Source organism: Hermetia illucens, chromosome 3, assembly GCF_905115235.1.
Source record: "Hermetia illucens chromosome 3, iHerIll2.2.curated.20191125, whole genome shotgun sequence".
Taxonomy (NCBI): domain Eukaryota; kingdom Metazoa; phylum Arthropoda; class Insecta; order Diptera; family Stratiomyidae; genus Hermetia; species Hermetia illucens.
In genome coordinates, this window is record NC_051851.1 from 70,063,119 (window position 1) to 70,077,657 (window position 14,539).

The 14,539-nt window shown below is 38.8% G+C and overlaps 1 protein-coding gene across 23 annotated transcripts in view; it reads left to right on the forward strand.

The window, feature by feature from the left end:
• LOC119651965 (RNA-binding protein Nova-1) overlaps positions 1–14,539 on the forward strand; it is a 278,014-nt gene that overhangs the window by 205,035 nt on the left and 58,440 nt on the right. The window lies entirely within an intron of this gene.

A 14,539-nucleotide genomic window follows, 5' to 3' on the forward strand; every position in this document is an offset into this window, starting at 1 on the left:
CTTCGGATTCACGGCAACGTGAATCTTTGACTAAGACTCGAATGTCATGACGCCAAAGGCTAATACTGGTCCCATCATTGACCCTTAACGAGTTTATCGTTCCATGATACCAAGATCGCCTCATTCAGATGGTCGAGTCAGTGGCAATTCCATGGCAACTGGCAATATGACACCAACGACTTCATTATCATTTCAGCCGCCAAAACCAGAGACGAAGCAATTACAAGTCTAAAGATAGGGGCAAAATCTTTCGCTGACAAATGTGACTATCTTAGATTACCTATTAGCTCGAAAAGTCCAACATCATCACTTTTGCGAGAAAGAAGAAGAAGGATGCTAACTCATCTCGAGGTTCACGCCAACCGATGTAATTTTTGCAGTAGCAAATTAAGGGGATCATGCCGTGTGAAAGCCGTTTTTTTGGCTCTTTTTAGAAATTTTTTGTGAAGAACTAGATAAAGATACAAATACGAATTTTTCACTATAGATTTCCTAATATCTTGGGGGTGCATAGTAATTTCTCCAGCCTGATTGCATAGTTCGTTATTGAAATACAGAGCAATTTATACACCCATCTCCAAAAAAAGGTGTTTTTCTGCTGCCACGCTAGAGGGCGCTGCAATCATATTAAAGAAAGAAAAAGGTAAACGGCATTTTAACGTACAGACTTGTCTACAGTCCGCAAACTAGGGTTACTAAAAAATGTTAAAAGGTAAATTTTGGGTGCCGTGTTAAACTTTTTTCTATGAATTTTGGTGTTTTTTACGGCTTCTTCAATGAAAAAAAACTCCTGAATGAATCGCATTTATCCTAGTTTGGGGACCGCAGAAATATGTTTTGAATAAGTCCTGGAAATTTCAAAGAATTTCGTTGGATAGACTTTCGGCTATGGTGGCAGCCGATTTTCAATATCCAGTTCCGAGAAAAGCGCATTTAAAAAGTAGAATGCGATTTTTAGCCATAAAATCTTAACTGACTATTAATATGCTATACCTAGTCCATAACCCTTAGGTTTCTTCAAGAAACACATATACAGCCGTGGCTTTAATTATTGTCCTTTTAGTGAAGGCATTCGAACGTCATTCGAACCAATAAATACGCGCTTTATTACGGCGATCGACATAAATCTGGCATGTGACTTATTACGTATTTAACACTATAATTTCCGAACGACTCCGAATATCAAAAAATCACTTTTCCCATATATTCTACACTATATCTAGATACAATTGATGAACAAAAATTGATTCCTCGGATCCGACACATGGGATGACCCCCTTAACGGACAACTAATAAAATAAACTCCAATTACTTATTGTTCTCAGGAGGATGAGAAAGCAATAGTCCTATCCCTCTACTTAAAGTAGAGAAGTTAAAAAGACCAAGCTGTTTTGCTTTGTAATTTCGGCAAAGCCTATGAATCGGGGAATGGAAGTAGACTTCGATCTCTGCGAAAGGCACGTTGAAAATGTTTGCGTTACGTTTATTATAAGACGCAGGGCGACTGGTGATGTCGTTAGCGGCGGAGCAATCCATAAGACCCGAGGAAAGTTTAAAAAATGTGCATAGATCCAGATAGAATCTACGCTATTGTAGGAAGGGAAGGTTCAGAAAGCGCAGGCAGGAGGGGTAGTCCACACGAGGGAAGCTTTTCTTAAACAAGAGGGAACCGATAAATTTACGTCGCACATTTCCAAGGACGAAACAATCACAGTTACGGGAGGGTGACCAGATCACGGAGCTGTACTCGAGGGTATTCCTCACGAGGGAATTGAAGAGAGCTTAAGGAGGGTTGGATGGAGTCGAAATCAGAGGAGGAGCGAAGTCTAAAGCCTGACAATTTTACGGCTCGATTGATGACTTCGGGGCAATGGGTGTCAAATAATAATAATAATCGTTGGCGCAACAATCCATGTTGGATCAGGGCCTTGAAGTGTGTTAGAGCACTTCATTCAAGACCATAACAGTACACTACAGTAGACTGTAGGAGGCAATGTGGTCAGCATTGCGCTCGCCCGAGATTATTACCCGCACTCAGGTACTCATTCACAGCTGAGTCGACTGGTATCCGACGTCAAATCACAATACAAATTCCACTGCCACCAGCAAGATTTGAACCGCGACCTACCGTACGACAGCCTTGCGCTCTAAACACTTAGCTGTCCGGACACAAAGGGTGTCAAAGCGGAGCTTATTGTCGAAAGTGACTTCGAGGTCTTGAGTGGAATTTAAGCAGGATAAGGAATGTCCGTTAAGAGAGTAAGAGAAAGAAGTTGGTGAGAATTGTAGGGAGTAGCACATAAAATGACACTTTCTATCGATTAGCGCTAAACCATTAGTCGGGCACCAACGAACCAGAATGTCTAAGTTAGATTGAAGGGAAACGCAGTTCATAAACGTCGATATAGCGGAAAACAGCTTAAGGCTGTCTGCATAGAGCAAAGAGGGACAAGTAAGGAGTGGGGAAGGTTTTTAATAAAAATAACAAAGGACCCAGAACAAAACCCTGTTTGACACCAGAGGAGAGGCTGAAGGAGCGGGAAGTGCAGCCATCAAAAGAGACGCGGCAGAGTCGGTTGGAATGGTAAGAGGCAAGGCATAAAACAAGTGGTATGGGAACGCTTAGGGACGAGGGCTTGGATAGAAGTATTTTGTGACTTTACACAAACCTTAAAATGGAAAATCGTTATTTTGCACGTCCATTTTTTTCGATTTGTTAGTCTAACTGTGATCAATTGCCATGCAAATAAAACGCATTAAAATTTATCCGAATCGGTTAAATCCTAGTTTCAAAACGCAATAGCCTAATTGCTGCCGAAACTCCAGGTTATATAACCAGTTTTGCAGTGGTAGTGGACAGACAATGCAAAGTTCAAATGCGCGGATTGAGAAAGAGAAACAAAGAATGGAATTAATTTACATGCATACTTAAATCAATAGATCATCTGCCTTCCTTTCCCTGAGAAAACGAATACCCAAGCTTCTGGGGATTATATTTCCAGTTTATGGAAAATCTGGTGAGGAAACATGGAGTCAGTTTACTGTTAAAATTGAGTAAATTCGAATCTATGATGTCATTCATTCGAAGGATTTTCAGGACTGACTTACTTTTACATGAACCGGTTGTCCTTGGCATAACACTGAAAAATAAACAAGTCAAATGAAACATAATTGTTATTAATCTCGAAAGAGATAGATCAGAAGTGCTTGTTTGCTGGGAAATATTCCTAAATATCCAGTCCAAAGTCAAATTTTTTAACTTACGTACATCTATGAAATTTTGCTTGCAAAGTAAACAAGTCGGGAAACCGGAAGCTAGACGCTTCAGGTATGAAAGGTTTTGTGTATTTCGTTTATAAGGAGATTTGGGCGTGCATTTGTCCCATTAGCATGTAGCACGTAAAATATGCATATATTATGTGAAAAAAGCCACTTTCAAGTGATATTGACATTCATAGTCTTGAATTTGCAGAGGAGCGCAGATTTGACCTAGTATAACTTTGTTAGTAATAGTGCGATTTTCACCAAATTTGGCAGGATCATGATCTATACTGTAGCCTACACTGCTGCAAAATTTTGTGATTCTAGGGTGAACTTAAGGGGGGTTTTCCTGTCAATTACTAAAAATTATAGTAATATACTATTATTAACTTTATTTGAACAGGTATCGATATGGAGGGTATTTCAGAGCCTAGGCACCATATAGTGGCAGCCCCCTGATTTTTTTTCCAGATTTTTCGGTTGGGTAGTTCCTGAGAATGGGTTCGTTAAAAAAATGACCACTTTCAACCCCCCGCACTCCCCACCTTTTCAGCAAAAGTCAAAACTAATACCGGCTTCGAAAAGTACTAACCGAGACCTTTAATTTGATACCCCACATGACTATATTTGATGAAAAAAAAATTTACACCCCCCTTTTGCATGTATGGGGACCCCCCCTTAGATTCGTCGTAAGAGGATGTAACTCACTATATGCGTGAGCGTTCACAGTTCCCACCTTTCTACCAAATTTGGTGTCAGTCGCTATAACCGTCTTCGAGAAAAATGCGTGTGACGGACAGACAGACAGACAGACAGACAGACAGACAGACAGACAGTAAACCGATTTTAATAAGGTTTTGTTTTACAAACAAAACCTTAAAAATGCTATCCTAGGAAACCAAATCGAGCTATAATTTATTATATATGAACTTTGATTCGTTACCTGATGAGAACTTTTGAGATAGAAAAGCTTAAATGCATACTTAATGCATAAGCGAGTCCATGTATGATAGAAGGGAAAATGAGAAAAGATAAGAGATTACTATCTGATCCTCTAATTAGTGCAGCCTTGGTGTCCCCTTGACATTAGTCAGTTGGTCATTAAGATTAATCAAACGCAGTAGCTGAAATTAAGTGAATATTCAAAATGCGAAAATCAATCCAATTAATTTCTAAATATTCACCTTCTATTGATTTACATAAATGCTCAGCTGGTAAACTGGATTACTGAGAATGTCAGGCAAATCGTATGAATTTGCAGAAAATTCGAGGTAGCTAAATATATAGTAAAGCACATTCGACTATACACAAACTTACATGTTTGCAACCACATGTATTTCCTCTTTTATTCCCAGATATCCTCACTCGTAAGGGTAGGGTATATTGTCACGACATTTATCTCCAAATAACAACTGTTCATTCAAAATAATTTAAGTATATCATTCATACTCTGTGGCCATCAAACCCTTCCCTCATGCTTGTCAACTACTGTTCTCTAATCGACAATACAAACATGCATTAGATGGATATATGTGAATACATATGCATATACATACGCAGGTGACCTATATATACCTTTTCTCCGACATTTCTACACATATGCTGAAGTTTAATTGAGTAAATCAAATATTTGTTCAGTTGTTTTTGTTATCAACATCGGTCCCTTGGTGCACACAAAGAATAGAGCTTCCAACCATTAGAAATACCTGACTGAATATTATATCAAAAGGCAAACGAGAAATGAGGGTGAAAGATATTGTGGGCGAGCTTTCATAATTGATACAGATACATAGCATATAGTATATTTTAGGAAACATTAAAGTGCCATTATTTGTTCACAAGTCTACCTCTAAGCGTAATTTAAGGTTTATATCGTGGGTTTAGTTACTTGTTTAAGGCCCATTATTTCATTTTTTTCGTGACAAAAATGTGTTGTCTCTAAATGTTATTAGAGCAATGCACATGAATCAATTTTCTCAGGAAAGTAGAACATGAACCTTGTCCGAGTTTTCCCAAAATGTGGACTCAGAAATAAAGTTTCCAAACTACAGAAATGCATATGATTTCACGATTAAGTATATAGTAGTAGATGCGCCCCAAATCGTTTGCTATGGTCAATCTATGTGTTCCCTTACTAGTCTACTTTAACCACGATTATCGCCATACCCTATTGCTGTAATAGAACACTTAGTATCTTTTTAAGGTTTTGTGTAAAACAAAACCTTATTAGAATCGATTCGATGTCTGTCTGTCCGTCTGTCTGTCTGTCTGTCTGTCTGTCCGTCTGTCTGTCTGTCTGTCTGTCTGTCTGTCTGTCTGTCTGTCACAGCCGATTTATTCGGAAACGGCTGGACCGATTGTCACGAAAATTGGCAAGAGTATGTGATCTGCCGTTCCCTTTACATGCAGCAATTAGCGCCATTTTGTGTTAAGTTTAAGGGGGGGCTCCCCATACATGTGAAAAGAGGCTGCAATATTTTTTTTTACAGAATGTAGCCATGTGGGGTATCAAATTAAAGGTCTCAATTAGTACTTTTCGAAACTGGTTCAATATTTGAAATTGGATGAAACATAGGAGAGTGAGGGCTCAAAATATGACCATCAAAAAGTGTAACAGGTCTCGTTCTCAGAACCTATCCAACCGAAAAATCTGAAAAAAATCACATTGGTGTATCTCTACGAAATCTAGGCCTCAAAATATATCCGGTTCCGATATCTGCACAAATAAAGTTAATAATAGTGTATTTCTACATTTTAGAAATTTACCCGGCACCCCCCTTATGTTCATCCCAGAAGTACAAAAATTAGCACAGGTGTAACGAAGAGCATGGTGCACAATTCGGTCAAGTTTGAAGAAAATACAGCTATTATTAACAAAGTTATAGGGGGTAAAACTTTACCATTTTTGTGAATTTCGTGCACTTTACAACCTGCATGACGTCATCATCACATATCAATTCGTCAATACCACACGAAGTAAGTTCCTATGAATTGGGTGGAAAAGGATTATTTTGTTTTAGTTTTCATTCATTTGTATGTGAATATCAATTATTCCAACGAGACATGTGTGTATGCAGGTATATAGTATATGCATGCTAATGGACTTTGCGGGTAGTGCCTAATTCAGATAGAAATAAGAATTAATTCGAAAATATGGGTACGATCAATTGATATACGTGCATATATGTGTACAGTATTCGGAAATAGGCAGTTTGTTTGTTTAGGGTGTGCGTAATATCTACGACTGTAATATGTACGTATATCTCGTAGTTTGGAAAAATATCAAGGAGTATGTTGGATTTGTAGCTATATACGGATAGAAAAATGTGCGTTGAAATTTCTTAGATAAGATGAACACAAAACCTTTATACCCGAAGTGCGAGCTTCCGGTATTCCGGCTTGTTCTAATGGTTAATGGTTTATTAATATTCATAACTTTTCCATGCCATCGCGACGTATTTAGAATAAGTCAGAAATCAGAAACTTAGTGCTTCGGGTAGGAACAAGTACGCGCATTTCATGTGTGACAAAATTTCATTTCAGAGCAATCATTTGCAGCTAGGAGGTCATAGTTTATATGAATTTAATGAGTTTTTAATGTGATACTGGCAATCTATGCTACAGGGTGCAGTAAATTCACACAAAAGAGAGAACTTTGACCTACTATAATATTGACTTTGACCTACTTAGTTGCCTTTAGACTTTCCAATTGTATGCTCTATATCATGCTTGACATTCTTGCAATCCGTTCCGGTAAAACTAAAAAAAAGTAGTAACACTATTTTTAAATCAATTTGAACAGTGATAGGTATGAGAGATATTTTGTCAATCAATATGATTTTTTTCAGATTTTCACTTTAAATTTGTGCTTTTTCATCCTTCCTTGCAACAGACGTCAAATAAGGTAAACGAGACCTTTCAGAACAAAAATTTCACCTGTCTTAGCTTGTATGAGAACCATAAGGGGTTAGGTCAATGTAAGGGCCTGATAAATAAACGTATTGTAAGATTTTTTTCAGCGGGACAATAAAGTAAATTAAATTCTGATAAAAGGGGTTTAGTTGTACATATAATAGTCTGTACAAATATATTTTTCTTTTAAACAATGCAAAAAAATGGTAGCTACACTGTTTTTCTTCGAAGACCCTTTCTTTTTTAAAAGTCCCGCGACGGAACCACAGCAATTTCACCTACAATTTTTCACTTACGTATGTAAATTATTAAATTATATTATTATTAATATGTAAATTTTGACTGAAACAGCCCACCTTAAAAAATTCAAAATGATCGTCAAAATTCGGCCAAAAATGGTTTTTTAAAAAATAATTTCGGCCAACTCGAAAAATGTAGTTTCGAGAAAAACGCATTTGAAATTTCCGGAATATTCGAGCAAAAAAGGTTTGCGCCAAAATTCAAAATAAAAGTATTTAGATATTTTGATTCTTGGGTATGTCATTCTTAAAGTCTAAGAGCCTCGCAATCAACTAAAAAAATCAAAAATTTTTTTTTTTATATTTCTACACGGGTCTAAGACCTTAAACTCCACACAAAATAATTTGTGAGATTTCATAGTCGGCATACGTCCGTCAAATTTCATTCCAAAAGGTGCAGCCGCCTCCAAGAGAAGTGCGTGTGACAAACGGGGAGACAGACAGACACACAGTAAACCAATTTTAATAAAGTTTTGTTTTCGCACAAAACCTTAAAAAAATACAAATTTAGGATAATCAAGTGTTCCTTATATCTAATATATAGGAAAGGCCGCGACCGAATTGTCCTAGGAACAGCATTAATAAATCTTATTAGGACAACATCGTTATCAGTCATCTGAAGCCAGAAAATGTTTTCGTTTTCTTGTCGAAATAAGATTCTGCAAATGCGGTAGTGAAATAAGCTGAAATAAGGAAAGCAATTAACCGATCTGTGGTTCTTATGAAAAAGGGCCAATTAAATACTATCTTAAGCCGGACTACAATGAAAGCATCTGTCGGGCAGGACTGTAAAGCCCCAGTAGCACCTGCACACGGGGTTCTTTGAATCCTATTAAGCTTCATCCTATGGTATTTTTTTCTTCAAAGCCTGCCACTATAGAATAAAGCCGTACAGATGTACGGACAGCGGTGTACATCCAGAGAACCATCCTCGGCCGGAGACCCCATTTCTTTGCAAAGGTTCTTTTGCAGGCATAGATAGCTATATAGGCCTTCTTAACCCTCAATTCTATGTTCAATCTCCAATTTAGCTTTGGATCCAGGATTACACCCAGATACTTTACATTAGAGGAAAGAACTAATCTTTATTCATTCAGCCGTGGTAGGTGGAATTCAGGTGTCCTTGTCTTGGTGGTGAATAGCATCAGTTGCGTTTTGGTTGGGTTTATGCTGAGTCCGTATTTTGCGGCCTACAGGCACACCTTTCGCAACGCTCCTTCCATGATATCGCTCATAATGGATAGAAACATCCCTGATACTAATATCACCAAGTCGTCGGCATACGCCACTGCCTTCACCCCGCTGCTGTCTAATGTACGTAAAATTTTGTCCATTACTATTAACCAGAGCACCGGTGAAATGACGCTACCCTGGGAAGTGCCTCTGTTCAAGTGGTTGCCTCCCAGATCCGACTGGATTATCCTGGTACTTAGCAGGGATATAATCCAATGAGTGAGATATCCCTCCAATACCGGTCAAGGCTTCCTTGATGGCGTTGGTACTAACGTTGTTAAAAGCTCCCTCTATATCCAAGAAGGCAGCTAGGGAATACTGCTTGTACTGCAGCGACCGCTTAACCGTGCTATCTGCCATAAAAATATTAACAAAATTGAATTAAAAATCTTTGCGTAAACAATAGCACGTAAGAATCGGATTAAATCGGTATACCCGCTGATGATTTGGAAACCTTTTTTGGGCAAAGACACCATTGACACCAACTACCTCCAAACCAATTTCATTCAATGGTCGTGCACAGAAGTTACTATAAGGTGAGATCAAATTAGTAGCACTGCGAACAGCATTTGACCTATGCCCTCAAGCGAAATCACTTATGTATCTATATATTAGGAAGTGGCGATCATTAGTCTCCTAATTCAACATAAATGGTTCTGAGGAGCAGAGTCATGAATAAGATTCGAAGTGAGAGTTAATCATGTCTTAGTCACCACAAAGCCTGGCTGATTTCCGTGGTTGGTTTCCTATTGTAAGTGACTCTGACATTGATGTGTAGAGCCAAGTTTGAGAAATAAAGGATAGTGAGGAGGGTAAAAAATCTAAAGTATCGCAGATGGGACCCTGCAAAGTCGGTAAAATGCTTGTGTTGTGTGATTAGGATCTCTGTCAACAGATCAGCCAGTAGAAGTGAGGAAACTAAAATGCAGAAAGTAACTAAAACGAGCGGCAACGAAACATCCGCAAAGTTGATCATAACCTGTTTCGGTTTACGCCAAAGGTTCTGTCAGAATATAATGTGTGTATTGAAGGGAAAATGTTCCATAAAAGTTCTGTGAGGGAAATATTTTCATCAAACAAGCATGTACATAAGACTACTGAATTCGATCAAGACTAGGTCAAAGTTAGTTTCACAAATGGCTCGTATATTCGAAAATTCTTGTTTATTAATGCCGTTCGATGCAAGAAACCGACTCTCTTTCTTTTTACTGAAACCACATTTTTTCAGATGGAAAGGATAACTGAAATTCGGTAGAACCGATCGAACCGAAATTTCCATACATCACTAGTTCTACCCCAACCACGATTTGTGTTTTCATAAATAGTTTCTTATTTTTATTCTGGGTTTTCAACGAAAAAAAGGCGCAATATTTGAATTTTTTTAACAACTCCGCAGACACTCGCCTGGAATACATTACCTTTCTTTTCTACCGAAGTTATCTATTTCCTAAAAGTTTCTAAAGAGGTGAGTAGAGCAGTCACTCGGTAGAACAGACAGTCCACTCACGGCTCTTACTTTGTGAACACCACAACGAGAAGCAAAATCGATGTTCCATTCAAATAAACAAATCTAAATATATTAACATGGCTTTGATTGAATTTCTGCTGTCAATCATTAATTTCACCTAGTAATTCCCAAAGTGTTTTGTTGTCGAATTCTAGGTAAACGCCCCAAGGTACCAAGTTTTCGTGACTTCAATCCCCAAGAGCCTAAAATTTGTTTCAAAATAGTAGTAGCAAGTCTTGTGTGGCATAACATAACAGACCCACATCAGCAATATTTCCAAAACGTAGCAGTGCCGCCACCGCGGTATGTCACCGAAGTTCACAACATAATTACAGAATCGATGACATATAACTGCAATTCCAGAAACATTGATGCCTAGTATGTGGATAAGACGCCTACCATCTGCTATTCAACCGATTATGGCAACGATCGATGGCCAGCCATTACAAACTACGACATCGCTGACAAGGTCTACGCCGCGCTTCCTTTAACACCAAGCATCGCGGAAGCAACGACAAACGTACAAATATCCTCTCCTTCAGCAAAAGAAGACTCGCAGAGCAACGAGCATTTCATCCAGACGGAAATCTCCAGGCCTCGTGCATAGCGTAACTCCAAAAATCGTCGCCATGAGGGTATATGTTGGTACCACTGGAGGTTCAATTCCGAAGCCATCACATGCGCGAAACCATATAATGGGACTTCGGAGAATACGAATGGTCTCGTTTCATCCCTATCACAACATCTGCCTATGTCCGACCGAAACACGATAATACGGTTGCCTATAGGTACACGCCGATAGAAGTATTTACCTGCACTCCTAAAAGCAAGCACCATATAAAAAGAGACGTTCCAAGCCAGCAACCGCAAACTGCGCAACGAACACGTGACCAAGACGTGGAAGCAGTGGCGTCAGTATATCAGCAACCGATTCAACAAAGCACGTCACAAAATGAATCCACAAAAATTGCTGCTATTTCGAATTTGCTTGAACATGCTACCACGGCAATGACCAGCGCGTCTATTAATGACATCGATCTAAAAGAATATTCTTACGCGATGGTCAACGATATCGAAGGAAACTCGAACCCGGATCAACACCAGGAAACCATCGTGACAGTACACGCTCCCGGGAGAGACATCCCAAAAACCGGACAAACCCTCGTCCAACAACCTGCAGCGGCAAACCTGGCGTCACGGTCCGGCCAGCTGTATTATCGTAATTTCCTTGAACTCAGTCACTGGCAGGGGATGCTGTTGAAGTGCTAATTACTTTCAGACACTCGCTTACAATTAAAACTTAAATTACCTTTCTTTTCTACCGAAGTGATCAAGCTCACTTTCTCCTCCCCATCACTGAAAGCAAAATATGAGACCGTCACACCTAAACATCGGTGTTGATTGCTACCCTGTCAATTTTGCTACCGCTAAAACGGGCGCAGTGGCCTACCGCGAATTGTGGCGATTTCGCGAGAAAACAGAAGACGTAATCTCACTTACGTGATCACCGACCAACATAAAATCAAGCCAAAAACGGGATCCCCCAAACGGTCCATAGAAACCTCGGTGTCACCAACCCTGGTAAACGATTTACTAAACGAGATACTTGGCTTTTGAATAACGATGTCCAATTGAAGGTCCGTACAAATAAACGCCTCTATCATAAACTTGTCGTCGTTAAAATGCTGATTAATTGATAAATGGGAACCGAGAAGCAAGAAAGCGAGCGCTGATACCAACGATTCGGGATGGAGAGTTGTCGGGGATGTTTCGAACAGATTTTAAGGAAGAAATTTGCCCATCCTCGGCTTCAGCAGGCAATATTTGGAGCAATTCCACCTATCAATGATGCAAAAGCCGAGGAAGCAATGAAAACCATCGGCGAGAGCAGCAGACCCTGGCGACATGGTAGCTGATCTCTGGACAGCGAACATCTGCATCCTAAAACTTTAGCTCAGTGAAGTCTTCAATCGCGCTACTGAGGAGGATGGGAAAGGTAAAGCAGTCCTTCAGAATCTCCTAATTACCCCATGAAGATCTTTGAACCCATTCTTGTCAACCCTATTCGTGACATTGTTGAAACAATCCAACATGAAACTACATCTAGCTCTACTATCTGCTGAACAAACTTTAATTTCTTTATCGAAGTTCAAATCGACATGGAAAGATTACATCTATTTCATCTTCAATGCACTCTTTATCGTCTCATTTTACAATCTAAACACATGAACAGAAACTCCAACGCACCACTCAAAATACCCAGATGAAATTGACCTTAATATCTAGTGCATAGATGCATTACGTAAGAATGCTGTTTCTAGGCACGAGACGAATGCACTTCTCCTCGATGCTTGCAACAACACTACAGAATGCTACTGCATACCATACATACATACATAAAAACCAAGCATACCAGAAGCACGAAGGCATTTTGATACCTGACGAAGTGGCGCATAATCGAAGCCTATGAAGTCGTACCATGAACAGAAAAGATAGTGGAGCACAGCTCAAGTGCATTTCTACTGACCATGACACAGATACACTCCTGTATACCTACGTCTAGCTATTTGATCTAAACTCTTAAACTCAAGTGCTTATGTATCTATATCTTGAGCATATAAAACTATAGGAACGTAGCGTATTCACCTCTCGAGTTGCTTCTCAAGCGCTTTCATTTATCTACAACACCTTTTGCGTCAAGCAGTCCTAGAGGAGTCATCTTCTGTCCGATGGCCAAAGATACAGGTGACAAATTAAAGACACTACGAAATCAAAGAATCTAGCTGCTCTAGATTTAGAGCGTCGAAATGCTGCATGCATTGCGGGTTGGCAAGACACAAAACTAGTTTCATGCATAGATTTATAAATTAAATAGTTTTGCATACGTTCGTTGCCTATGCAATCTCACATTCCTTAAAGCTATTGGTTTTACAAAGATAGATGCTCTTGGCTTTCGGCCGATCATGATGAAAGAAAATTAGTTTACTTTGTTGTTTTTTGAATACTTTCAATGTCCGCTTGCTTATTAAAAGCATTTATTGCGGAATAATTTTAAGAATCTGTAGAAAATCCCATCAGTTACAGTTAAGGATAAATCTTTCTAACTACTTTGTACGCACTTGTACGTACATATTCAAAATTATCTTTAATGGGCAACAAACATTCCCAGCTGTGACTGATATGGTGATATTTCTTCAGCGCATAAGGAGTTCATACTCGGGTTATCTGAAACCATGATAAAATTTATATTTCACCAAAAACCAAACGCTTCGTTTAACTCAAAAATAACTAAGCTTTGGAACCAACACTGGAGTGCGCATTTTACTTCGTTGAAACAAGTTCTTACGCTTATAACAATCAACTTTTCCAAAAAATATGAAAAGTCACCGTGAAACCTTAATCACGTTCACGAAAAATGAATTAATTCGGGATTAAGTCCGTCCCCTGGAGTAATATTTATATCGATGTCCTAGCGGACAGGTATAGTCGTCATTCTGCGGCTGCATTAATAATGTGACATAATAGCATTTCCAGTATGTTCACAAAAATCGATATTATGTAGTTTTAATGCAGAAATCTGGGATTCCGACGGTCATACACATGTGCGATGCTGCATTCATATACGTGCACTTAGCTGGGCTCCCCAGTTCAACACAGGCTGCCATGCTCATATAGAATCGTGTGTAAGTTATGTTACATTCTCTATCCTTGCTACACCACTTGTGTCAAACATGTGGAAACTAGTGCAACTTAACAAAAACATACTGGAAAGGAGGACTTGAAATAAACTGCTCTAGTTTTCGTTTGACCGAGAATATGCTCTTGTACATTCATTTATGTGTTTATAAAACATATAATATATTTACTATATGCAAATGCCTTTGTTATATGCAAATATAAACTTTTATATATAGGAGATCGCAGGTGTATTTTTGTTTGACTTTTTGCACAATTATAACTCACTCATTTAGAATTAACATTGTCACTTGGTATCCTTTCTTCATTATTGTTGCTTTTAACAATTTTTATCCAGGAAAAACGAATGAGGATGATTTTCTCAGGAAAGCATAACAGAAAAGAGTAAACACAAAACAAAAATAACAATCCATCCTAGTGGCTTGAATGCAACAATTGAAGTGATACAGTCATAGATAAAATCACACTTGAATGCAATTTTATCAACAGATTTTTTCTGTTCTGCATCCTCCTTCGGTGAGTCATGCCAACACCACGCAATACACCACGATTTGTCTTTCATTCATTTCAAGAAGATTTCTGAGCGCACTAATGAATGACAGCGGATATTTGATACAAATTCCTAATTATA